The sequence below is a fragment of the Balaenoptera borealis genome (genome assembly GCF_965194805.1).
Source record: "Balaenoptera borealis genome assembly, chromosome: 9".
NCBI lineage: Eukaryota > Metazoa > Chordata > Mammalia > Artiodactyla > Balaenopteridae > Balaenoptera > Balaenoptera borealis.
Genome location: NC_138873.1, coordinates 57,763,863 through 57,789,490, shown reverse-complemented (window position 1 = coordinate 57,789,490; position 25,628 = coordinate 57,763,863). Strand labels below are relative to the sequence as shown.

At 39.4% G+C, this 25,628-nt stretch overlaps 2 long non-coding RNA genes across 4 annotated transcripts in view; one reads left to right on the top strand and one right to left on the bottom strand.

Annotated features, from left to right (window-relative positions):
* LOC309634845 overlaps positions 1-25,628 on the bottom strand; it is a 354,268-nt gene that overhangs the window by 17,360 nt on the left and 311,280 nt on the right. The gene's annotated exons all lie outside the window — the stretch shown is intronic.
* Positions 1-25,628, top strand: part of LOC309634816 — a 385,422-nt gene that overhangs the window by 164,419 nt on the left and 195,375 nt on the right. For all 3 annotated transcript variants that reach the window (XR_014248434.1, XR_014248435.1, XR_014248436.1), the window contains one exon: positions 20,597-20,664. This is a non-coding gene — a long non-coding RNA (uncharacterized lncRNA). The remainder of the gene's footprint in view (positions 1-20,596; positions 20,665-25,628) is intronic.

The window sequence follows — 25,628 nt, the reverse complement described above, 5'->3', positions numbered from 1 at the left end:
ATTGATTGTTGCTACAGCATTGCCTAACTTACCTTGACTAATTCTGGAGGCTTTTCCAGAGACCTCGTGAGAGATAATGGTGGCCATGAATAGGGTAATGGCAGAAAAAAGTGGAGGAAGTGCTCTAACTCAAAGGTATACCCCGAGGATGAAAGCATACAAGCACAGCTGTTAATACTTGGATGTGGGGAGGGAAGGAAAGGAAGAATCAAGAATGATGGGTTGTGTAACATTGCTGTTTATTGAGATCAGGAAGAATGAAGGAGGGAGGACGTTGAGAGGATAAATGTTTAGCTTTGGACATGTTAAGACTGAGATGCATGTGAAATATTCAAGTAAAGATATTAAATGGCAGCTGGATATGTGAGCTTGGGGTTCACAGTAAAGATTCATGCTGGAGACATAAGTTTCTAGGAGATACACACATGAATATTATTTTCAGTCAGAATGCATAAGATCCCATAAGGTGAGAAGGAAAGTTGGGCCAAGACTGAGCGTGGAGAATCGCCAACACTTATAGATTTCGTCTGAGGGAGAAGGAGCCTCAAAAGGAGACTGACAAGGAGTGACCAGGGAAGTAGAAGAAAATGCAGAGGGTGTAGAGTCCTTTGCTCAGCGGAAGGATGGAGGTATCAACTCTGATGAATGCTCCTGAGAGCTTTGGGAAAGAGAAGTGTTCACCAGGATGGTGGGGGCAGAAACCAGACTGAAGTGGGTTGAAGAGCGAATGGGAGGTGAGAAAGTGGAGGCAGCACACGTAATGCTTCTTTTGAGGAATTTAGCTATGAAGGAGGTAGCAGAATATTTTGGGACTGAGAGAGTGTTGGCTTTTTTTTTTTTTTTTAGACCCACGATACTGCAACATATTTGTATAAAGATAGAACTGCTTTCATACAGAGGGGAATTGCTAACGTAGAACAGGGAGGAATTGACTAAAGCAGTGACGTCTGCCAGTGAGAAGGTGAGACAGACGGTGGGAACCTGATCACACAAGGAGGGACCAGGCTTTGATAGGAGGAGGGAAGAAGGAAAAATGGGTGCAGAAGCTGAGAAGAAGAAGCAGATCATTGACTTTCTTATTTTCAAGGAGTCATGAGGTGAGGCCTCTATACTAAGGAAGAAGTATGTATAAAATAGTTCATGGTGAGTTAGAAGTAATACTACTGCAGAGAAACATAGTAGGATTGTCAGGCATTAGTGGGCATACACCTAAGGTTTGTGGTCATGAATTTAAAGTGAAACTGGTCAGCTGGGTTGAGTAATTTTTCTTCAGGAATGTTCAGCTGCTTAACCTTAAGCATAGATAAGCCATCTTATACATCAGTTTAATGGAGGGAGAAAGGAGTAAGGGAATTGAGAGCATTTGCAAGGCAGGGAATAAAATATTGGACCTTGAGTATATGGGCTGGATAGGAGGACAGTGAATCCAAGAGGGGACTGATGGAAGGTGAAGTCAGTGGTGACACTGAAAATGATGGTAAGTGTGCGGTCCAGGGAAGACTGTGAGCCAGGAGTTAAATTCATCAACAATTGATTGAGCAGGGCTTTGGCAGATGCTTGCGACCAGTGTGGGGATAGAGTGATATATCCCGTTAGCAGGAGCTCAAAGGAGCAGGGATTTTTGTAAGAGAGAGGAAGAGATCGGTGAGGTGAAGCAAGAGTGGCCGGGTGGGAACACAGGGTGAGATAAACAAACAAAAGAGCTTTTCCTCAAAAGGAGTTCAGAGCAGGTGGTCTCCAAACAGAGCTCTTTAACAAGAGGTGAAGGAGTGTTCCAAGAAGAGGCTGGGGATGAGGGGGCTTGCTGATTCCAGGGACCACAGTGGGAGGGTTTGGGATGAGGAGGGGGAAACACGTGGGAGACTGGATCAGCTTAGGGACTTTGTGGTATCGGAAAGTGCATAACAATGTAGAATTTGGGAGAGAATTCAGTGACAATGTCATGTGAGTAGATTCTTTTTCTATAGTCATCTATTGTGTCTGCATTCTGGTTTCACGTTTGCTCTCGACATTATTTTTCTGACGCTAATTTGCCATCTGTTTCTGTTACGTCCTCCCGTTTGCTACAGGAAGAGCGGGAGTTTGCTGTGATGTATTGGCACTTCTTCCCCACACTAGATGTCACTGTTGCTTGCCTCCTAATTTCAGCCCTTCCGTAGCTTATTCAATGTGACGGTCAGGGTGGCAGTGATCACTCCGGGGCCACCCTGTACCTTACCCATACAAACACACACACAAGATTTAATGAGACTCTCTGGTGCTTATAAAACCGCTGAGGTGTTAAATAGCTTAGGGTTAAACAGAGCTTCTTCTGTATGTATTCTACGAGGCTTATTATTGAGTTTTTTTTCTGAATTTAGGAATTAAAAGACTAAGCGAGAAATCAGACTGGAATTCTTTACAGAAAACACATCTACTTCCTCCTGTGAAAATATGGCATTTTACACTTACATTCAAACTTGGTTAATGAGTTTCCTCCTCACCCTCTGTTGTGGGGAGCTGGAAGCCTGCCGTAAAATTGCCCTCAGTTACCTCTGATACCTTGACTTGTGGTAAGGAAATTTCCTGACCTGAACTTGGGTGTGGTGTTACCACATGAGGGTGTCTGTTTATGGTCTGGTCTGAAGGACAGCACCGGATGGTAGTTCCTTCGTCCAGAAAGGAGCACAGAAGACCCTGTTGGCAATGGAAAGTCCAGGCTGTTATCTGGGAAACTGGCAGGGGCTATAAACACTTGTAAGCCCCTTTTATTAGCTGAACCAGAAGTTGCTGGCAGCTGTGGAGCCATTTTCTTTCTTCCTGGCAGAATCCTATTTAAGAAATGAGAGGAAAGAGGAGTGAGGGGTAGATGGGAGAGACCATTATTTTGGGGGATTTCAAAAGCAGACCAAACATTCATTCCTTCATTCAGTCAGTCAGGGAACCAAATATTTACTGCGTAACTTCCATGTGTCAAATATGGCTTAAGGCACTGGGGACACACTACAAAGCTGACTTGGTTCCTGCTTGCATGGAGCTTAATTCCATTGGTACCTGGGAGAGAGAGAAATAAGCATGCCAGATTGTTTCAGAAAGCAGCTTTGCAGAAAATAAAGCAGAGTGATGGGACTGAGAGTCTTTGGGTGGCTGTGACAGCTAAGCTGAGACCTGACTGATAGGATATAACTAGGAAATGATCTGGGGGGAAGAAGGTGTTTGTGCTGCAGGAAAGCTGGCCCCGAGGTCCCATGTCGGGAAGTCCGTGGCTTGTTCAGGGAAGGGAATGGAGGCTGGATGGGCCAGCACGCAGTGGGCAAGGGCAGAGGGTTTCAGATGAAGATAGAGAGGTGGAGGTTGAAGTACAGACTACGGGTCAGCTTGTGGGGACATATCTGGGGTTTAGATTTGATTCTAAGTGTAGAGGTGGATGACTGAATGGTGAGGAGCTGTGAGCTGATGCAGTAAAGGTCGTTCAGGAGGTTGACTAGAGACCTGATGGGGGCTGAGTAGGGAGGGGGGCATCAGTTAGGAGGCAGAAGGGCAGCTGCCGGAGGAGATGGCAGTGGGTCAGGCCAGGGTGGTGAGGGTAAAGATTTGGCGTCAGTCCTTTAGCAATGAGCAGCTTTGGACCACCGACCCTACTTTCAAGTCGGTAACTTGAAGTTTCAGGATGCTTTTTTCATCAGTCGATTCTAGGTCTAAGGTGAGGAATAGGGGGAGGAGTGAGAAGGGCAACTATGGAGGAGGAAACGGAGGAGGAACTTGTCTGGAAGAAGCCAGGGAGAATTCAGTGGTGTTTCTCCAATCGCTTCTCTCCTGTCTAAATCATCAGGGTGTTTCATCCTAGAGCAAACTTCCTGATATTGTTCTCGACAGAGTTGAGGTTTTGTGTTTTGTTTTTCCTTTCATTCAACGTGACAGAGACCAGAAAACGACAATGCTGGCAGCACCACACCCACCGGCAGATTCCAGGTGCTGTAGCCTAGGGAGAGGATTGGGTCTTTTGATGAAATCCCTGAGAGACCAGCGGGGAGAGAGCTAGTTGGAGCTGTGTTAACCTTCCCAACATAAATTCCTACAAAGCTACGTGTGGGGATATAATAGAGGCTGGTGGTGGTGGTGGTGGTGTTTCTTTCGGGGTGGGGCACCCACACACATAAGTGGGGACACATGTCTCATCGGATAATGGACTTGCTGGCATATAGGCCTCTGTCATTTATAAACTCTTATGTGTTAGTACTATGCTCCCAGATTCTGGGATTAATTCTCATGTTAGCCCTGTGAACTCAATGGTATCAGTACACACATTGTATAGAGGAGGAAGATGTGATGTAGAATGGTTAAAATCACATGGCTAGTAAGTGGCAAATTGGAATTGGAACCCAGATCCCTGGTCTTAGTAATTATACTATGCTGCCTCCCAAAGTCTTCTGCTGGTTACATATTTCTAAAGTGACATTTTTACTGATACAGAGTTGGACATTGTAAATTTTTCTGTTTATTCTTTATAAAGAAAGCTTTTTAGGAGCTACAAGTATGTTTCTATTATTTTTAGTAACCAGTCCTTTGTTATACTTATTATATGATATATAGTAACATGACCACAGTATTAATCTTGAATAATTCCAACTAATCTATCTCTGAAATGATATTTTAAATGGGTGATACTTAGAATTATGTGGCTTTTTATTGTACAAATAGTCACATGAAAGCCTGGATATATTCTCCTCAAGTGTTCTTTTTATACATAGAACAAAACTTATTGGAGCACCGCTGACAACACTTAACAATAAGTAAACCGTCCGTGCATCAGTTAGGGTTCTTTGTTGCAAGCTTCGGAAGCTGCTTCTCTTTAACTTCAGCGGAGAGAGATTTGCTGGCAGGGTATCAGGAAGCTCACTTGTTTGCTGAGAAGCCTAGAGACCCTGTAAACTGGCAGGGACGCAGGCAGTTTCAAGCAGGAGGAATCACAGCCAAGGCCATCTTGCAGAAATAGCCTGGTAAGGACATCCCCCACTGAACTCTGCTGCTACCACACCTCCCCTGGTCACCACCCTAGATGCTGGATGCTGCTGCTGGCACTGGGAGACGCCTCTTGGAATGAATTGTAACCTGTCGCTGCTTCTTTCTTTCACCTGCTCACAGTTCAAAGTGACAGGCAGGATCATCACATCAGCCAAGCCTGGGTCACCTGTCCTACCTGTCTATGGCAGAGAGAGGTAGCATTTGATCTATTAGGATTTTCAGAGAGAGATGAAGCTTTGCCTTTCACCAGGTAGGAAGGGGTTTCAGATGCTGGACAGTTACAGGAATGGCACATGTCTATTACACTATAAAAGTAACATAGTTTTAGGCATTAAGGGCTCCCATAGAATTTTTCAGGTCTCTTGAAAAGGCAACGTAGTTCTGGAAAGAAACTACTTTCCTATATAGTATAGACTTCAGTTATCTCAAAATAGCGACTGATCTGGGAGGGGTCACTTGCATACAGATGATCTGGCCAGCCATTTGGTTTTGTGTTGAGAATTCCAGTATGACGTTCGGCAGTTATTGGAACAAAGATCGAGTCTGCGTCTTCCTTCCATTTATTTCATTTATCTCTGATAGGCTTTGTGGAACAGTTGTCTCTAATCAAAGACATCAGAAAGCCTTTTACATGTTCCTTCTGGCGATGTCTAATTTTCAGTGTTATTGGAGTAATCAGTTGGCATTTTTTTTTTAATTGAGCTCATTCAAAAGCAACTCCTCCCCACAAAGGAACGTTATGTTTTTGAATTTTATTATTTTGCTCAGAGATTAAGCATTTGTATCACCATAATCTGAAACGTACCCTGCCAACCTATTAGTACCACAATAAAATTGATGTGGCAAAGTTTTAATTCATACAGTAATTTTTGTGTTTACCCCTCTAGCTTTAAAAGCAAAGAGACCAGAGGACATGCAAAAGGCCACATGAAATCTTCAATGTAGCACGTTTACTGTCATTATGCTGGATTTTTATCCTCATGTGATAGAAGCTAGTCAAATTGGATCTGTTAAAAATGAATTAAATGGTATTATTAAAAATATAGACAAAATAAAATTAACATTGCTAAATGTTATGGAAAGTGCAACTGTCAGCACAAGGCATCATAGGATTAAAAAACAAAACAAACAAACAAACAACTACTTAAAGCAACCAAGCATTAATCTTGTCCTAACAGGGATACTCAGTATAATCTAGACACAGTGAGACTGAATTCACAAATCATTTATGCCCCACTCGATTGCAGAATACATGAAACTTAGGCGATAGTAAGAAAAATGGATTCATACTATACAAGATCCCACAGTCCTCTTTCTTTCAACTCATACATACAAGCCTAAATTCATTTTTGTAGTTTCTAAGTATGCTGTACCAGAGAATGCAAAGAGTCAACCTCAAATAGACCTTCTTTGAAAAAGGATCAAAGTATAGTACAAATTAGAGAAGAAAAATCCTGTATACAGGATTACTGTATACAGAGAGTAAGTAAAAGATTCAAGCCAAGAAATTCTTACCTATGGATATTTCAGGAAAAAAAATGTTTTCATTGGAAAGAAAGTAAAAGAGAGTTTAAAATAAAGATTTTACTCTTTCTGCACACACGAATTAGTTATTGGTTCTTGGCATTATATTAACTCTCCTATTTTATTTCTCACATGCCAGTCACTGTGCTAAGCATTTTGTATACCTTACCCAATTTGATCTCTCAATAGCCCCATGAGGTAAGTATCATTAGCTCCATTTTATAGTTAAGGAAACTGAGGCTTTAAGAAGCTAAACTCCTTTGAGAATAAGCAACTTAGCATTTGGACCCTGCCTCGGCTTCAGTGTTTACACTCTTTAACCCCATGTGCTGTACTGCCCTTGAGTATTCTCCTTCCTTTAATGTTCATGGACTACTCAAAGCCATGCTAAGTCTTACTCTATGCTACTTGAGGGCAGGAATAACATTCTAAATTTTCAGACACCCTGCTCACCTAAGACAGTGCTTGAGAGGCTCTCAGAAAAGAGTTTAAATGATAAAGTTATTGATTTTTCCAGCCTTGCAATAAACTCCCAGTAATAATCATTAGAATCTTGAAGTTCAGACTTTCATGATATTAGAATTGGAGCTCAGTGTTGAACTTAGCCCATATAGGCAACCTCAGCAAGGAGAGGGTTCAGGTTTTGGTGGGCTCTTAAAATCATGACTATGGAAAAAGTCCTGATGAGGTCATACTTGAGATCTTTCCTTGTAGGAAAAAAAAAAGAGTGTTCCATCAGAGGTGCGTATTGCTTTCTAAAATGTTAAACAAAAAACATTGGATCCGATGGGGATCCACACATAACCAAAATTCCATGTCATTGAGAGGTATCAGTAGAATGGGGCAAAAGAAGTGATGCGTACTTTCCTATATTTTCCTAATATGCTTCACCCTTGACCTAGATGCGGTTAGTCTTTCTTCTCTAGTTTGGATCCCATACTTCCACTATCAATATTGGAATGAGTTCCTTCATTTCTTTTAACTTGTGTAAAACTTTAAATACTCAGAATTGATAAAGAAAAGCCCACACGCCCACCATCCAGCTCTCTGACTTGTTTGTTTAAAAAAATCCCTGCAAAAATCAGTTTATAGAAAAACATTATTAATTCATTTTTCTACTACAAAATATTCTTCATGAGAACAGGATATTTTTATAGGGATGTTATAAGTCTCTCATGAAATCTGAGAAACAAACACATAGGACAAATAGATTATATTTGATATATTTAATTATGTACCTAGGCGATTAGGGAGGCCTGAAGTTGTTTCAGGGACTCTTTTACTGTGTTATACTGTCTTTCCGACACCATGGGATTGTTTGAGGGCGTTCTGTTATGTCATATTACATTATTAAATTAAATGTTTGAAAGTGTTTTGAGGAGATGAGATAACCTTGCCAAGAAAGAAAGGGAAGGAGTATATAAAAGCTCAGCACTTAGAGCAGATATCTGTATTCAAAGATGAATGTGAACAATCATATTCACTGTCTTCCTGTTTCAAATACTTTACCTGGTATGAGGTATCGGCATTACATATCAGTGCCGTCAGTTGAAGTTTAATTTTAGTGGAGATAAAGCTTGCTTGAGGAAAATTTTCTTGTTTATATTAAGATTGTTAGGTTTATTCTTCTACTGTATCAGCAGATTAAATATTGTCTCTCATGTTGCAGGACTACTTTTGCTGATAATTAGAGGAAGGGGAATGTATATGTCATTTTACAAGGGATCACCTTGGTGCCACTTTTCAAAAAATATGTAACATGTATTATGCACGCATGTGCTACAGCACAGGAATATAATGATGAAAGCAACTTTATCACTGCCCTAGAGTAGCGCATGAAATGAGGCTGTCAGAAAATTTCAGTTTAATAGGGAGTTTGTTGATGATATACCCAAGGTACTGTCAGAATGGTGAGGTGGGACCTGTGTCCATCCTGAGGATTAAGAAAATCTTCCTGTACATATGAAATTTGAGGGATCATAAGGGCAAAGTTTCTTATAAACAAAGATGATTATTATGAAAACATGGCATTTTACCTCATTCTGTGTAAATAAGGATGGATATTTTATTTGTTGTACTTACCCATTCTTTGTTCACATTTCCAATAACACACAATACCCAGGGAAAATAGAGTTAGCCTCTTAGCAACAGAAACACAAACTACTAGTGACTCCTAGTTATGTTCAATTCTCAGGACTAGCACAAATATTTTCTGTGTTTTAGGGTATAAGGCAGGGATAGGAAAAGAGAGAAGTTTTTTATTTTTATTGTTTTCCCCAAACTGACTTTGAAAATACTTATCAAAGAGGGAAGCCAGCAGAATGTGGGGTACAGGAGGGACACTGGGCAAAACATTTCTGACATTTCTGCCCATCACCATTCAGTTTTTGTTTTTTAAGTTCAATCACTATAGGGCTTCCAGAGTATTTCTTAGAATCTCAGCTTCCTCTTAGTGCATTATTTTCTGTACTATTCTTATCTCATCTGAGGGAACTTAAAACTTTAAATCCATCAATCTGTGTCTGAAAGTTTGCTGAAATGTGCTTGTTAAATGGCCTAATTCTAGCAAGGAAAATAAATCCAGGTAACCCTGTATGTGCTCCCCTTTTCTACTTCCATTATGTTCGACTGTAGTCTTTTGTCAATGGTCACATGTTTTAAAATCCATTCCTCTCACCAGCCTTTTAAAATGTCTTTCTTTCTCCCTTTCTTTCTCTCCCCCTTTCCTCCCTTCCTCCCTCCCCCCACTTCCTTCCTTCCTCCCTTCCTTCCTCCCTTCCTCCCTTCCTTCCTTCCTTTCTTTCTTTCTTCACTTTTTATACACTTACTGTGTGTCAGATATTGTACAAGGTTTTAAGGATTTGATGGTAAATAAGCAGATGTGGTCCCCACCACATTAGACTTCCATTTTGGTGGGGCAGATACTCAATTTAACAAGTAATGACAATGTGAGGTAAAGAGTGTGATAGTAGATACATATCAGAAGAACATGGTCTAGTATGGAAATAGAGACTGATGGGAAAAGTCACAGAAGAGTTCCCCAAAAGAAGGGTGTATTAAATTCGGACATGAAAGGTAAATAAGATGTTTAGACATTAGTCAGGAAATTTTCCAACCTTTAATCAGTTAGTGGATTTGAGCACCGATCTTCATGGACTGCTCACATTACAATAAAAGAGGCAAGCAGACATTATATATCTCTTTTTTTTTTTTAATTAATTAATTAATTTATTTATTTATTTATTTGTGGCTGTGTTGGGTCTTCATTTCTGTGCGAGGGCTTTCTCTAGTTGCGGTGAGCGGGGGCCACTCTTCATCGCGGTGCGCGGGCCTCTCACTATCGCGGCCTCTCTTGTTGCGGAGCACAAGCTCCAGACGTGCAGGCTCAGTAGTTGTGGCTCACGGGCCTAGTTGCTCCGCGGCATGTGGGATCTTCCCAGACCAGGGCTCGAACCCATGTCCCCTGTATTGGCAGGCGGATTCTCAACCACTGCGCCACCAGGGAAGCCCATATATATCTCCTGATTGAAGAGTACAACACAACCTATGATGTAGTCTTGGGGAAAAAAAAAAACAAAACCTAGTTCGGATTAAGTCTCTAAATCCAATTATCAAGTTATAGCAAATATGGAAGCCCGAGGAACATGTTAAATGACACAACAAAGATGCAATCAGAATTATCCAGGATATGGGGCACTCTACGGGGCATCCAATCCATTTTCTTCAATTAATAAACTGCAGAGGATGGAAGAGGAATCTGAGGTTAAAGGAGGCTTCAGAGCTATATCAATTAACCACAATGTAGTAAACTTATGTGGATCTTGAGTCACATAAAGAAATTACAAGTATAAATAATTTTATGTATATGGAATGTGTGAGGCAGTTGGATGTTTGAACTCTCCTGGATAGTTGAAGGTTTTAATTAATTTTTTAAAATATGAAAATAGTAATGTAGTTATGGTTAAAAAAAAAAAAGTCCTTACAATTTAGAGATACATATCGAAGATTTCACAGATTTTACGAATGCAATGACATGATGTCAAAATAATGTAGGAAAGCATAAGTGGATAGAAGTATGGATGGAACAAGATTGGCGTGAGTTAATATTTGAGGCTGAGAGATAGGAAATAGGGCTTTATTAAACTACTTTGTCTACTTTTGTGTACTTTTTTGCAATTTCCCATAAAAGTTGAATAAAAAGATAAAAGGCTAAATAAAAAATAAAAACTCCAAGGTTTAAAAATTAGCCATGTGAAGAGGGAAGTATTTCTGGTAGAGAAGACAATATGCGTAGATATCCATCTAGAGGTAGGGGAGAATGCCATCTTCAAGGGATTGAAATAAATTCCATATGGATAGAGAGAGGAAGAACACAAGGGGCAAAGCTAGAGGTGTCAGTTTGCAAAGGAAATCTTGAAAGCCACATTAAAAATTTGGACTTTATCCTTAGGGCAATAATAAGGCATTGAAAGATCCTAAGCAGGAGTAACCTGATTACTAGGAAACGGTACAGCCTTGAAAATGAGTTTGAAGAAGCCAAGAGAGATACTCTGAGACTAGTTAGCAGAGGGTTGCAGTAGTGCAGGCAGGTGAGAGGGAGGGCAGATGGCGTTGAGAGATATTAGGGAAGTAAACAGGACGGATGTGGGAGAAAAGGGACATCTGACGATTTCCTAGGTTTCAGGCTCGGACGGATGGGTGGATAGAGGGGACTTACTGAAATCAGGAACATCAGATGAAGAGTGAACCTGGAGGAAAATACGATGAGCTCTCTGGAAAGACTAAGTTTGAGGTACCTGTAGGTCTGTTACTGAATTAGATGCAAGGCCCCCCTCTTGGGGTTCTAGCTGAACCGAAGCCCCCCAGCTCAGCCAGGGAGTTCTTTCCTGCTCAGGTTTGCACTGCCATTAACAAAACTGAGTTTGGTGCGAGCAAGACAGACTTTTATTCAATGGCCAGAGAATGGAGAAGGGGAACTCATGCTCTAAATTCACCTTCCCCCCGAAGGGAGGGGAGTAAGGGAACTTAAGGGTTAGGAGGCAGACAGGTCAGCCAGCTCTAGGGAAGGGGTGGAGATTCCCCAGGCAGCAGAGGGGCCGCTGGGGCATGCGCAGTCTTCCACGCTCCTTTGCACAAGGTGCAAATTGTGCCTAACAGCACAAGCACCCGCTTTGGGCAGAGATCTTTTTTTTTTTTTTCTCTAGAAAGGGGCTCATTTACTTTTTTTTTTTTTTTTTTTGAAGTACAGAAGTAAACATTTACTTAAAACCAGAAAAGAAAGCACAAAGTTACACATTTTAAGAAGATGACAGAGGGCTTCCCTGGTGGTGCAGTGGTTGAGAATCTGCCTGCCAATGCAGGGGACACGGATTAGATCCCTGTTCCGGGAAGATCCCATATGCCGCAGAGCAACTAAGCCCGTGCACCACAAATACTGAGCCTGTGCTCTAGAGCCCGTGAGCCACAACTACTGAGCCTGTATGCGACAGCTACTGAAGGCCGCGCACTTAGAGCCCGTTCTCCACAACAAAAGAAGCCACCGCAATGAGAAGTCTGCGCACTGCAACGAAGAGTAGCTCCCGCTCGCCACAACTAGAGAAAGCCCATGTGCAGCAACGAAGACCCAACACAGCCAAAAATAAATAAATAAAATTAAAAAAAAAAGAGGATGACAGAAACCATAAACCTCACAAAATTAAGAGAAATATATCTCATTAAGCACAAACTAAATGTATCACCACCTCAAATTTCTTTTATTTTTTTTACTTAGATCTTCCATACACTTGTGTATTTGCTACTGAAAATTGAAATAGCGTATCAAAATTTTTATTACAATTCAAACTTTTGAAAACCAGAGAATGTAGTCAATATGTCCTGTTATAATTATGCTCTGCCAAACTACCCAGTGTTTTCTTTATATTCCTTCCACACAAGTCAATTTGCTTCAAATTCTTTACTTTTTTCTTTAGATTCTTTTCCCATATAGGCCATTACAGAGTACTGAGTAGAGTTCCCTGTGCTATACAACAGGTTCTTATTAGTTATCTATTTTATATATAGTCGTGTGTATATGTCAATCCCAATCTCCCAATTTATCCCTTCGGGGCTCATTTGCCTTTTTTATTTAAACATCTTTATTGGAGTATAATTGCTTTACATTGCTGTGTTACTTGCTGCTGTATAACAAAGTGAATCAGCTATATGTATACATATATCCCCATATGCCATCCCTCTTGCGTCTCCCTCCCATCCTCCCTATCCCACCCCTCTAGGTGGTCACAAAGCACTGAGCTGATCTCCCTGTGCTGTGTGGCTGCTTCCCACTAGCTATCTATTTTACATTTGGTAGTGTATATATGTCCATGCCACTCTCTCACTTCGTCCCAGCTTCCCCTTCCCCCTCCCTGTGTCCTCAATTCCATTCTCTACATCTGTGTCTTTATTCCTGTCCTGCCCCTAGGTTATTCAGAACCTTTTTTTTTTTTTTTTTTAGATTCCATATATATGTGTTAGCATATGGTATTTGTTTTTCTCTTTCTGACTTACTTCACTCTGTATGACAGACTCTAGGTCCATCCACCTAACTACAGATAACTCAATTTCATTTCTTTTGATGGCTGAGTAATATTCCATTGTATATATGTGCCATATCTTCTTTATCCACTCATCTGGCAATGGGCACTTAGGTTGCTTCCATGTCCTGGCTATTGTAAATAGAGCTACAGTGAACATTGTGCTACATGACTCTTTTTGAATTATGGTTTTCTCAGGGTATATGCCCACTAGTGGGATTGCTGGGTCCTATGGTAGTTCTATTTTTAGTTTTTTAAGGAACCTCCATACTGTTCTCCATAGTGGCTGTATCAAGTTACATTCCCATCAACAGTGCAAGAGGGTTCCCTTTTCTCCACACCTTCTCCAGCATTTATTGTTTGTAGATTTTTTGATGATGGCCATTCTGACCGGTGTGAGGTGATACCTCACTGTGGTTTTGGTTTGCATTTCTCTAATGATTAGTGATGTTGAGCATCCTTTCATGTGTTTGCTGGCAATCTGTATACCTTCTTTGGAGAAATGTCTATTTAGGTTTTCTGCCCGTTTTTGGATTGGATTATTTGTTTTTTTGTTATTGAGCTTCATTAGCTGCTTGTATATTTTTGAGATTAATCCTTTGTCAGTTGCTTCGTTTGCAAATATTTTCTCCCATTCTGAGGGTTGTCTTTTCATCTTGTTTATGTTTCCTTTGCTGTGCAAAAGCTTTTAAGTTTCATTAGTTCCCATTTATTTATTTTTGTTTTTATTTCCCTTTCTCTAGGAGGTGGGTCAAAAGGGATCTTGCTGTGATTTATGTCATAGAGTGTTCTCCCTATGCTTTCCTCTAAGAGTTTTATAGTGTCTGGCCTTACATTTAGGTCTTTAGTCCATTTTGAGTTTATTTTTGAGTATGGTGTTTGGGAGTGTTCTAATTTCATTCTTTTACATGTAGCTGTCCAGTTTTCCAGGGACCACTTATTGAAGAGGCTGTCCTTTCTCCATTGTATATTCATACCTCCTTTATCAAAGATAAGGTGACCATATGTGTGTGGGTTAATCTCTGAGCTTTCTATCCTGTTAAATTGATCTATATTTCTGTTTTTGTGCTAGTACCATACTGTCTTGATTACTGTAGCTTTATAGTATAGTCTGAGGTCCGGCAGCCTGACTTCTCCAGCTCCGCTTTTCTTTCTCAAGATTGCTTTGGCTATTCGGGGTCTTTTGTGTTTCCATACAAATTGTGAAATTTTTTGTTCTACGTCTGTGAAAAATGCCATTTGTAGTTTGATAGGGATTGCATTGAATCTGTAGATTGCTTTAAGTAGTATAGTCATTTTCACAATGTTGATTCTTCCAATCCAAGAACATGGTATCTCTCTCCATCTGTTTGTATCATCTTTCATTTCTTTCATCAGTGTCTTATAGTTTTCTGCATACAGGTCTTTTGTCTCCTTAGGTAAGTTTATTCCTAGGTATTTTATTCTTTCTGTTGCAGTGGTAAATGAGAGTGTTTCCTTAATTTCTTTTTCAGATTTTTCATCATTAGTGTATAGGAATGCAAGAGATTTCTGTGCATTAATTTTGTATCCTGCTACTTTACCAAATTCATTGATTAGCTCTAGTAGTTTCCTGGTAGCATCTTTAGGATTCTGTATATATAATATCATGTCATCTGCAAACAGTGACAGCTTTACTTCTTCTTTTCCAATTTGGATTTCTTTTATTTCTTTCTCATCTCTGATTGCTGTGGCTAAAACTTCCAAAACTATGTTGAATAATAGTGGTGAGAGTGGGCAACCTTGTCTTGTTTCTGATCTTAGTGGAAATGGTTTCACTTTTACACCATTGAGAACAATGTTGGCTGTGGGTTTGTCATATATGGCCTTTATTATGTTGAATTAAGTTCCCTCTGTGCCTACTTTCTGGAGAGTTTTTATCATGAATGAGTGTTGAATTTTGTTGAAAGCTTTTTCTGTATCTATTGAGATTATCATGTGGTTTTATCATTCAATTTGTTAATATGGTGAATCACATTGATTGATTTGCATATACTGAAGAATCCTTGCATTCCTGGGATAAACCCCACTTGATCATGGTGTATGATCATTTTAATGTGCTGCTGGATTCTGTTTGCTAGTATTTTGTTGAGGATTTTTGCAACTATGTTTATCAGTGACAGTGACCTGTAGTTTTCTTTTTTTGTGACATCTTTGTCTGGTTTTGGTATCAGGGTGATGGCGGCCTCGTAGAATGAGTTTGGGTGTCTTTCTCCCTCTGCTATATTTTGGAAGAGTTTGAGAAGGATAGGTGTTAGCTTTTCTCTAAACGTTTGATAGAATTTGCCTGTGAATCCATGTGGTCCTGGGCTTTTGTTTGTTGGAAGATTATTAATCACAGTTGCAATTTCAGTGCTTTTGATTGGTCTGTTTACATTTTCTTTTTCTTCCTGGTTCAGTCTCAGAAGGTTGTGCTTTTCTAAGAATTTGTCCATTTCTTCCAGGTTGTCCATTTTATTGGCATAGAGTTGCTTGTAGTAATCTCTCATGATCCTTTGTATTTCTGAAGTGTCAGTTGTTACTTCTACTTTTTCATTTCTAATTCTATTGATTTGAGTCTTCTCCCGTTTTTTCTTGATGAATCTGGCTAATGGTTTATCAATTTTGTTTATCTTCTCAAAGAACCAGCTTTTAATTTTATTAATTTATTTATCATTTCCTTCATTTCTTTTTCATTTATTTCTAATCTGATCTTTATGATTTCTTTCCTTCTGCTAACTGTGGGGTATTTTTTGTTGTTGTTCTTCTTTCTCTAATTGCTTTAGCTGTAAGTTTACGTTGTTTATTTGAGATTTTTTTTGTTTCTTGAAGTAGGATTGTATTGCTGTAAACTTCCCTCTTAGAACTGCTTTTGCTGCATCACATAGGTTTTGTACCATCATATTTTCATTGTCATTTGTTTCTAGGTATTTTTTTATTTCCTCTTTGATTTCTTCAGTGATTTCTTGGTTATTTAGTAGCATATTGTTTAGCCTCCATGTGTTTGTATTTTTTACAGTTTTTTTCCTGTAATTGATATCTAGTCTCAAAGTGTTGTGGTTGGAAAAGATACTTGATACGATTTCAATTTTCTTACATTTACCTAGGCTAGATTTGTGACCCAAGATATGATCTATCCTGGAGAATGTCCATGAGCACTTCAGAAGAAAGTGTATTCTGTTGTTTTTGGATGGAATATCCTATAAATATCAATTAAGTCCATCTTGTTTAATGTGTCATTTAAAGCTTGTGTTTCCTTATTTATTTTCACTTTGGTTGATCTGTCCATTGGTGAAAGTGGGATGTTAAAGTCCCCCACTATTGTTGTGTTACTGTCGATTACCCCTTTCATGGCTCTTAGCATTTTCCTTATGTATTGAGGTGCTCCTATGTTGGGTGCATAAATATTTACCATTGCCATATCTTCTTCTTGGATGGATCCCTTGATCATTATGTAGTGTCCTTCTTTGTCTCTTGTAATGGTCTTTATTTTAAAGTCTGTTTTGTCTGATAAGAGAATTGCTACTCCAGCTTTCTTTTGATTTCCATTTGCATGTAATATCTTTACCCCTCCCCTCACTTTCAGTCTGTATGTGTCCCTAGGTCTGAATTGGGTTTCTTGTAGACAGCATATATACGGGTCTTGCTTTTGTATCCATTGAGCCAGTCTGTGTCTTTTGGTTGAAGCATTTAATACATTTACATTGAAGGTAATTATTGATATGGATGTTCCTATTACTATTTTCTTAATTGTTTTGAGTTTGTTTTTGTAGGTCTTTTCCTTCTCTTGTGTTTCTTGCCTAGAGAAGTTCGTTTAGCATTTGTTGTAAAGCTGGTTTGGTGGTGCTGAATTCTCTTAGCTTTTGCTTGTCTGTAAAGGTTTTAATTTCTCTGTCAAATCTGAATGAGATCCTTGCTGGGTAGAGTAATCTTGGTTGTAGGCTTTTCCCTTTCATCACTTTAAATATGTCCTGCCACTCCCTTCTGGCTTGCAGAGTTTTTGCTGAAAGATCAGCTGTTAATCTTATGGGGATTGCCTTGTATATTATTTGTTGCTTTTCCCTTGCTGCTTTTAATATTTTTTCTTTGTATTTAATTTTGGTAGTTTGATTAATATGTGTTTTGGCATGTTTCTCCTTGGATTTATCCTGTGTGGGACTCTCTGCACTTCCTGGACTTGATTGACTATTTCCTTTCCCATATTAGGGAAGTTTTCAACTATAATCTCTTAAAATATTTTCTCAGTCCCTTTCTTTTTCTCTTCTTCTTCTGGGACAACTATAATTCGAACGTTGCTGCATTTAATGTTGTCCCAGAGGTCTCTGAGAGTGTCCTCAATTCCTTTCATACTTTTCTCTTTATTCTGCTCTGCGGTAGTTATTTCCACTATTTTATCTCTCAGGTCACTTATCTGTTCCTTCTGCCTCAGTTATTCCACTATTGATTACTCGTAGAGAATTTTTAACTTCATTTATTGTGTTGTTCATCATTGTTTGTTTGCTCTTTAGTTCTTCTAGGTCCTTGTTAAACATTTCTTGTATTTTCTCCATTCTATTTTCGAGAGTTTTGGATCATCTCTACTATCGTTACTCTGAATTCTTTTTCAGGTAGACTGTGTATTTCCTCTTCATTTGTTTGGTCTGGTGGGTTTTTACCTTGCTCCTTTATCTGCTGTGTATTTCTGTGTCTTCTCATTTTGCTTAAATTACTGTGTTTGGGGTCTCCTTTTTGCAGGCTACAGGTTCGTTGTTCCTGTTGTTTTTGGTGTCTGCCCTCAGTTAGTGAGGCTGGTTCAGTGGGTTGTGTAGACTTCCTGGTGGAAGGGACTGGTGGCTGTGTTCTGGTGGATGAGGCTGGATCTTGACTTTCTGGTGGGCAGGACCATGTCAGATGGTGTGTTTTGGGGTGTCTGTGAACTGAGTATGGGCAGCCTGTCTGCTAATGGGTGGGGTTGTGTTCCTGTCTTGCTAGTTGTTTGGCATGGGGTGTCCAGCAGTGTAGCTTGCTGGTCGTTGAGTGGAGCTGGGTCTTAACGTTGAGATGGGATCTCTGGGAGAGCTCTCGCTGATTGATATTACCTGGGGCCAGGAGGTCTCTGGTGGACCAGTGTCCTGAACTCAGCTCTCCCACCTCAGAGGCTCAGGCCTGACACCTGGCCGGAGTACCACCACCCTGTCAGCCACACGGCTCAGAAGAAAAGGGAGAAAAAAATGAAAGAAAGAAAAATAAAATAAAATAAGATAAAAGAAAAGAAAATAATAATGTTAAAATAAATTTTTTTAATATTATTAAAATAAAAAAATTAAAAAGTAATAAAAAAAGAAGAGGGCAATCAAACCAGTACATATCCACCAATGAGAACAAGCGCTAAAAAGTAAACCTAGATAACCATGTAAATCAGAAACTAGTCAGTCTCATACAGCAAACCCCAAGTCTACAGTTGCTCCCAAAGTCCACCGCCTCAAGTTTGGGATGATTTGTTGTCTGTTCAGGTATTCCACAGATGCAGGGTTACATCAAGTTGATTGTGGAGATTTAATCTGCTGCTTCTGAGCCTGCTGGGAGAGATTTCCCTTTCTCTTCTTTGTTCACACAGCTCCTAGGGTTCAGCTTTGGTTCTGGCCCCACCTCTGCGTGTAGGTCGCCTTCTGGTGTCTGTTCTTTGCCCAGACAGGAGGAGGTTAAAGGAGCGGCTGATTAGGGGGCTCTGGCTCACTCAGGCTGGGAGGAGGGAGGGGTACGGAATGCAGGGCAAGCCTGCGGCAGCAGAAGCCAGCATGACGTTGCAACAGCCTGAGGCGCACTGTGTTTTCTCCCGGGGAAGCTGTCCTTGGATCACAGGACCCTGGCAATGGCGGGCTGTACAGGCTCCCGGAAGGGGAGGTATGGATAGTGACCTGTGCTTGCACTGAGGATTCTTGGTGGCTGCAACACCAGCAGCATTAGCATTTCATGCCCGTCTCTGGTGTTTGTGCTGATAGCCACGGCTCAGGGTGGAGATCTTAGCATGGTAATGAAGCAAGGATAGCTCTCAGATACATCCAGGTTTCACCTGTGCAGGCTCTTTCCTGTGGTCAAGTTGGAGCTGGTTCCAGGGAGGTTGACCACTGTACATCTCTCAAAGTACAGCTGCAAAGCATCTCTGCCAAACACCAGCTACTTTTGAAACAAAAACAGAAAAATCAGGACAGGTGTCCTTTAGCTCTCAGGGTTTGGTGTGGAAATAGACCTAAATCAAGGCAAGGAAAGGGGAGACTTTTAGCCTGCTTCCCCCACTATTGTGGATCTACCCAGTTCAGTCTGGTTTTGCTGAGGGCCTTTGTGGCGTCCTGTTGATAAAACACAACTACTGTAGCCTGTTATGGTTAAAAACCGTTTCTGTGCTGGGAAAATCATCAGATCTGGGGACCTGGGACCTGGGCTGCAAAGCATGGGTGACAAGTCATTTTAGAGTAGTTGTGTATGGGTTCCAAACTCAGGAGAGAGGTCTGGGTTAGGGGTAGAGATTTGGGAATTATCAGTGACAAGTTTGAGATTAAATCATCCAAGGAGAATATGTATAATAAAAAAAAGAGAACAGAGAAAAGAACCTTAGGAATGCCAGTATTTTGTGAATGAATAAAGGAAAAGGAGCCTATAAAAGTAGAAAGAAAGGTCTTAAAGTTAGGAGGAAGATCAGGCCAATGTGATACATGGAGACCAAGGACTAGGAGTGTTTCAAGGTAGAATGTGCTTAGGGGAATGGAATTCCTGAGAGGGCTAAGTAAGGTATGACCTGAAAGTTGTCAATTGTATTTAAGAAAGTTCCCTTTTATTCTCACTTTGTAAGTAGGCGTTAAAAAAGCCATTAGTGGGTATTAAATTATCTAATGCTTTTTTCTGCCTGTATTGACACAACAACAAAAACAACAATATTAGTAATAACTAATGCTTATATAAAGCTTGCTATGTGCCAGGCATTGTATATTAATGCTCTGTATATTAACGCATTGTATCAGAGTCCTGGTGGGAAGCACATTGTGGGTAGTTGAAAACACTTTAATGAAGGGACTGTTTTTGATGGTCTTGTTAAGATTAAAGGGAACAAACAGTAGATGGTGAAACACTCTGGGGCTAACAAAGTGGGAAGCTGTTACCCCCTCTAAGCCTTAAAGTGCAGGAAAAACAGTGGTTACTAGAACCTAGTGAGGAAAACCACTAAACAGGACTGATGTCCTTAGGTTTAGGGATGCAGCTATTATGAAATTGTGACCTGGAGTGGAGGAGGCACATGATTACTACCGTTTTCTTTTCCTCTGAGCAACCAGTCTCCTGCTGGTGCTTGAAACCCACAGAGAGCAAGAATGCCTGGTAGTTGTAGTCCGTACAGGCCAGCCTGCTGAAACACAGATCAGAGTGAGGAAGACAGGAGGATAGATCTGAAGGACCAAATGTAAAATATCTAGCATACCCATTTGATCTTCACAGCAATCCTGACTAAGTGCTATTGTTTTTACTAGTTTGTAGATGAGGAAACAGACACTGAGGCACAGAGAGGTTAAGTCGCTTGCTCAAAGTCACACAGACCGTAAGTACTGAAGCCAGTTGCATGCTTACCTCATTAATTGTTATACTTTCTTCTTTACTAATATATGTTTAAGGTTGCAAATACTATTTCAGATGCATTCTACCCAATTGAATATACAGTATTTCCACTATTTTCAGCTGAAAATATTTATTTTTCTTATGACTTCTTTTTTGTCCCCTTGATTATTTAGAAGGACATGTCAATTTTCAAATGCGAATATTTATTTTTTGCTACTGAGTTCTTTTAAATTTGTTTGGAATGGAAAATGTAATGGTTATAATCCCAGCCCTTTGAAATTTATTGAGACTAGCACTATAAACACTTTTTTGGTGAATTTTGTCATTGTTCTCTGTGAGCTTGAAAGTAATATGTATTCTGCAATTGCTGAATCTAGTTATTTATATATGTTTATGTATATAAAGCTTGTCAATTACATAAATTGAAATTTTCAGTATCTTTACTAGACTTACTTAGACTTACTTGTCTGCTTAGATTAATTTTTTCTGTAATTCTGTAATTCTCTTGATTTTTGCTATTTATATTTAAAGACAATGCCACTATTTTATCAGGATTTTTATATATTTTAAATATTTAAAATTTTATAATTATATATTTTAATATATTTAATATATTTTCTGGATTTTTATGTATTTCTGAATCTTTTACTGTTAAGTAGTGACTTTTTTATCTTTAATAACTATTTTTTGCCTTAAAATCTATTTTGTCTCATACTGAGAGTGACACCACTTTCTTTTGGTTAGTGTTTGATTTGTATATCTTTTTCCATCATTTTTCTTTCAGTGTGTCTGAATTCTGTAAGTTTTTTTGGTATCTTAGATGTATCTTTTGTAAAGAGAGTTTAAAAAGAAATCCATGATAGGAATCCAAGGAATTAGTCATAATATTTGTCTTAAGTGGAACATTTTTTTTCATTTATATTTATTGTAATTATTAAAGTATTTGAATTTATTTCTACAACCATATTTTGTGCTTTTTGATTACCATGCTTCTTCTGTACTTCTTTTTTCTGTTCTTGCCTTCTCTTGGATTAGTTGATTATTTTTAGATGATAGCCACAGTATCTATTCAATACAATATTAATCTTTATTCATTACAGATTCAAATACATTAAATTAATTAAAGATTCAAACACTAAAGACCTTTTAGAGCCCATTGAAACCAAGTTTTATTCTGTTCAAGATTCAGAGCCAGGTAATAAATCTTTGTATGATTTATCAATTTCACTGATTACTGGAATGCTGCAGTATTTTCCCCAATATTCTATTCTTTATTACATTCCAAGCCTTATAATACCGTATGCACTTACTGCCAATCTTGGGTCTCTTTGGGCTAAACTGGCCTTTTTAGAAGGAGTCCTCACTCTGACAAGAGGTGCCATTTCCAGATATGTGGATTCAGCATAGCTGACTGGAACAGGCAGCCCAGCAGGAGCAGCAGCAAACCGTAAAATCCACAATTTTAAAGTGTCAGGATAAGTATTTCATGGACGCATCCTGTTACTCTAAAATCAGATCAACTGGGAACATACTCTCCAGCCAAATTTTGACAGGTGCAGCTACTGCCACGGCTCTGCTGTTCTTTCTCTAATCTGCCCATCTGCTCCCAGGATTCCTCTGTTTCTCTTAGAAATATTCCCTCTTCTGCTTTCTTTAGCCTCAAATTCTGCACTTTGTTGTTTAAGACAAGGGCCACACAAACAAGTCAAAACAGACAGGAACAGAGCTATTATTATGTAATTAGAGCAGTAAAGGCAGCCAGTCTGAATAACTCCATCTTGCAAACTGGTTTTCTTGTCTGTATTAGTCTAATTTACCCAATATTCTCTGAATTTGGGGGGATTTTGCTGCCTGTACATAAGCAAATAAGATAACTAATTAAGCTGTTAGTAATGGATAAAAGTGTTTAAATGAATTCATTCATCTAGAAGTTTTCATGAGCATCATTTAAGTACTAAACACTATTTTTCCTTCATAGTAGTTAACAAAAACACATATTTTGTGCTCTCCAGAGTTTATTAAAAGCAGTATTTATTAGAGACATCTTTATAATTATTAAACTTTGGCATGAATTATTGGGTTAAATTTTTAGTAAGAATCAGAAGAAAAAATTGTCACATGGCTGGTTATGATGTGTTCCTTGTAGGCTGTACTAGAGATAGCTTATAGGCTGCACAAAAACAGGGGATGGGCTAAATCTGGCCCATAGGCCAGAATTTGCTAAACTTTGCCTTAGAACAATCATAGAAAAGATTTATTATCCTCATTTTTCAGAAGGAATGGACCAAGAGAACTTAAGTCAAAGTAGCAGAGCTTTAAATATATTTCTAGAATTTGTTCTCTTATTTCACAAAAGCCTATGTGACTCTCCCTTTCTCGGTTGTACAGGTTTCTAGGAGGGACGGGGACAAAAACCGCAATGTTGTGTGGAAAACTAGGGGAGGTGGGGACTCCTAAGATAAATGACATCTATATATCATTAAAATCCTGTGTCTGTAAAAGCCTATCCTCTCTGGAGTTGGGGACTCATGTGGCTAGTACCTCCCTACCTTCCTGAAAGCAGTTCTAGCTAGGCTGATTCCATCCTAATCTCAAGAGTAACAACGAAATGGTTTGAGTGTCTCCCACACCCTTTTCTCTTGTTAGTCAAACACCTTTGGGTTCTTAGATTCTTCACATTCTTCCTAATATCCTGGGAAACCCCTACTCAAGGAGAAATATCATTATACTAAATTGTTAATGAGTGAGGAGTCTAGAGATGTTCCCCTTCCCAAGGATTTGCATTTTTTTCTCTTTTTAAAAAATTAATTAATTAATTAATTAATTAGGCTGTGTTGGGTCTTTGTTGCAGCACCCTGGCTTTCTCTAGTTGCAGCGAGTGGGGGCTACTCTTCGTTGCGGTGCGCGGGCTTCTTACTGAGGTGGGTTCTTTTGTTGTGGAGCATGGGCTCTAGGTGCATGGGCTTCAGTAGTTGTGGTGTGTGGGCTCAGTAGTTGTGGCTCACAGGCTGTAGAGTGCAGGCTCAGTAGTTGTGGCACACAGGCTTAGTTGCTCCGCAGCATATGGGATCTTCCCGGACCAGGACTCAAACCTGTGTCCCCTGCATTGGCAGTCAGATTCTTAACCACTTCACCACCACTGCGCCACCAGGGAAGTCCAGGATTCACATTTTGACTTGGAACAGAGCCCTGTGCCACAATATTTAATATCTTATTACTATTTCTATTATCCATGGGTAATGTGGGTGAGGAGAATATTTTTGAGGGTCCCATAAACAGATGTCAGTACTTTATATCTTACCAAGATATTGACTTTAAGCCAATGTTCCTTAACTTAAAAGTATTCCTCAATTTACTGTTAAACCCTTTCCCACCTTGCTGGAATCTTGTTTTTTGTTTTTTTTTTTAAACCTTTACTGGGGTATAATTGCTTTACACTGGTGTGTTAGTTTCTGCTTTATAACAAAGTGAATCAGCTTTACATATACATATATCCCCATACCTCCTCGCTCTTCTGTCTCCCTCCCACCCTCCCTATCCCACCCCTCTAGGTCGACACAAAGCACCGAGCTGATCTCCCTGTGCTATGTAGCTTCTTCCCACTAGCTATCTATTTTACATTTGGTACTACATATAAGTCTATGCCACTCTCGCACTTCATCCCAGCTTACCCTTCCCCCTCCCCGAGTCCTCAAGTCCATTTTCTACATCTGCGTCTTTATTCCTGTCCTGCACCTAGGTTCTTTAGAAACATTTGTTTTTTCTTCTTACATTCCATATATATGTGTTAGCATACAGTATTTGTTTTTCTCTTTCTGACTTACTTCACTCTGTATGACAGTCTCTACGTCCATCCACCTCACTACAGATAACTCAATTTTGTTTCTTTTCATGGCTGAGTAGTATTCTATCGTATATATGTGCCACATCTTCTTTATCCATTCATCTGTCAGTGGACACTTAGGTTGCTTCCATGTCCTGGCTGTTATAAATAGAGCTACAGTGAACATTGTGGTACATGACTCTTTGAATTTTGGTTTTCTCAGGGTATATGCCCAGTAGTGAGATTACTGGGTTGTATGGTAGTTCTATTTTTAGTTTTTTAAGGAACATCCATACTGTTCTCCATAGAGGCTGTATCAATTTACATTCCCACCAACAGTGCAAGAGGGTTCTCTTTTCTCCACACCCTCTCCAGCATTTATTGTTTGTAGATTTTTTTGATGATGGCCATTTTGACTGATGTGAGGTGATACCACATTGTAGTTTTGATTTGCATTTCTCTAATGATTAATGATGTTGAGCATCCTTTCATGTGTTTGTTGGCAATCTGTATATCTTCTTTGGAGAAATGTTTATTTAGGTCTTCTGCCCATTTTTGGATTGGGTTGTTTTTTTTTTGATATTGAGCTGCATGAGCTGCTTGTAAATTTTGGAGATTAATCCTTTGTCAGTTGCTTCATTTGCAAATATTTTCTCCCATTCTGAGGGTTGTCTTTTCATCTTGTTTATGGTTTCCTTTGCTGTGCAAAAGCTTTTAAGTTTCATTAGTTCCCATTTATTTATTTTTGTTTTTATTTCCGTTTCTGTGGGAGGTAGATCAGAAAGGATCTTGCTGTGATTTATGTCACAGAGTGTTCTGCCTATGTCTTCCTCTAAGAGTTTTATAGTGTCTGGCCTTATATTTAGGTCTTTAATCCATTTCGAGTTTATTTTTGTATACGGTGTTAGGGAACGTTCTAATTTCATTCTTTTACATGTAGCTGTCCAGTTTTCCCAGCACCACTTATTGAAGAGGCTGTCTTTTCTCCATTGTATATTCTTGCCTCCTTTATCAAAGATAAGGTGATCATACGTGCATGGGTTTATCTCTGGGCTTTCTATACTGTTCTATTAATCTATATTTCTGTTTTTGTGCCGGTACCATACTATCTTGATTACTGTAGC